This window comes from Larus michahellis, chromosome 3, assembly GCF_964199755.1.
Source record: "Larus michahellis chromosome 3, bLarMic1.1, whole genome shotgun sequence".
Taxonomy (NCBI): domain Eukaryota; kingdom Metazoa; phylum Chordata; class Aves; order Charadriiformes; family Laridae; genus Larus; species Larus michahellis.
In genome coordinates this window covers 82,165,012-82,167,069 of record NC_133898.1, presented here as the reverse complement: position 1 = coordinate 82,167,069, position 2,058 = coordinate 82,165,012, and positions in this window count along the sequence as shown.

Genomic DNA, 2,058 nt, shown 5'->3' with positions numbered 1-2,058 from the left:
GCTCAGGGATATCTGTGGTGACTGTGGTACCTGTGTATATGTACAGGTACATGTATCTGTACAGGTCTCTATATAAGACAACTTGTACTACTTCACTGTGCCTTATTTTAAGCTTACAGCAGCTGAGACTTTGGGTGGATGCCAGCATGTGAGAAATAATGTGTAAAATTACTCATCAAGAGAAGAATTGTTATTAACTCCCCTTTGCAGGTAGGTGGACTGAGGCAAAGCTGAGGTAACGTGGCTGAGGGAACATCGTTGTCAACAGGAACAGAAAAATTAAGAACTGTGGTGGAGGTCAGTGACCTCCTCCGAGGCCACATACAGCCTTTCATGTTGTACAGCTGTGACAGAAAATGAGTTCCTAGCTTTCTAGACCTGCTCCCTGGAACATGAATTTCATGCCTGTCTACATTTCCCAGTTTGAGGCAGAAATCTCCCAGCTGACATCCTGATTCCTGTCTACAGAGATCCTGAAAGAAGGATCCACCTGGAAGTGGGTTTTTCTGGTGGAAAATACAAAGTTGTAGAGAAGAACCGAGCTATTCTAACTGGGTAGAGCAAGAAGAGGGAAGTAATGATTAGAACAGGGTTAGCAGCTAAATGAAGGAAGGATACAGAGGTGCAAGCAAAAGTGGGAAAATATGTGCAGAAAAATGTAGAAAGTAGAGCACAGCCAAAAAATACAGAATTCAACCCAACAGGAAGCTGTACATAGCTCTAAGACATACCAGAGAAAGCAGAAGATGTGTTAACAGAAAGGAAAGTGAAGAAGAAAACACCAGACATCACCAGCCGGCATCATCTTGACTGAGAAATTCACAGGCGAGTTTTTCAGTGCCAAGAAAACACAGCACCGGGGATCCAAAAGGCACTTTGGTATCAGGCTCTGACCCTCTGGTCCTGAGCCCTTCTCGACTTCTAACAGGCACCACTCACCGCAGCGAGGGTACCATGGCACGCACGACATATTTTGTACTCTCCTGGGCCACATATGCTTCTCCATTAAAACAACTGTTGTCTTTCAGCTTTTGCCCCATGAGGGAGTAAGCTTCCCTTGGACCAAAGCACAAGATTTCCTGTCTGCTGCCTGTACGCCATTACGCCACCTCTCCTTCCCCAGGGGACCAGTATGCTCCAGAAAGGGGCTGCCCTGCAGCCTTGGAAAAAAACAGGGTTTCGGTCCTGAGCACAGACTTAGTAGCATCAAGAGGGGAGCAGGGAAACACCCCCATCAGCACCAGTACCGAGGGCCGCCTGCCTGCACCCACCCCAGCACGGAGGCTGAGCAATGTGCTTCCCAGTCAAACCAACATCCGCCAACATTAAGTGGGACCCATGGTCGCTGCTGTGGGGCTGGCATTTGTCTGCCTGGGTGCGTGCGCTCGTTTCTACACAGAATTAAGAGAGCAGGGCAAAATCCCACTGTCGCGCTTAGCCGAATACGTGTGGAGATGCTGCTGAAGGCCACGGTGGGGGTGCCAGGCGTGTAGGCACTTTCATATGAAGTGGTCAGCAGAAGTGAGGCAGCCATGTCCCTGCAAAGAACATTTGGCGCTGGAAGGAGGAGCTTTGCCTAAAGCAGCTGAGTTTTGTATAGCTATCTCTGGAAATGTAGATAAAGAACATTTCACGCTGGAAAAAAGCCCTGCTGTCGAGTTAGCTATTGGCACTTTTCATCTTCCATTTTCAAGCAACAGGCCGGATTCTGAATTGGCCGTGTCTGGGACAAGGAAAGCAGTACAAAAGGGACTGGTAATCAAGGAGCACCTCCGGCTTTCGAACCATAATAAAACACATTCTTGTCCTCTTCTTCGGACACTGGTGGCAAAAATCCTACTCTCTAGTAAGAGAGTTGAAATCTGGAACGACGATTGCATCAGTGGAAGGAAGCCAGATTTGCAACCCTGTAAGCGAGCAAAAGATCTGGCTGACAATCAAGATGCACCATTATAATGAAACTTTTCGGGTTGTTTCCTTTTTAATTTTGTCCTAAGTGACTGGGCCACATTCTGATTTCACTTACATCAGGCTGCATCTGACTTTAGGATGCCTCTC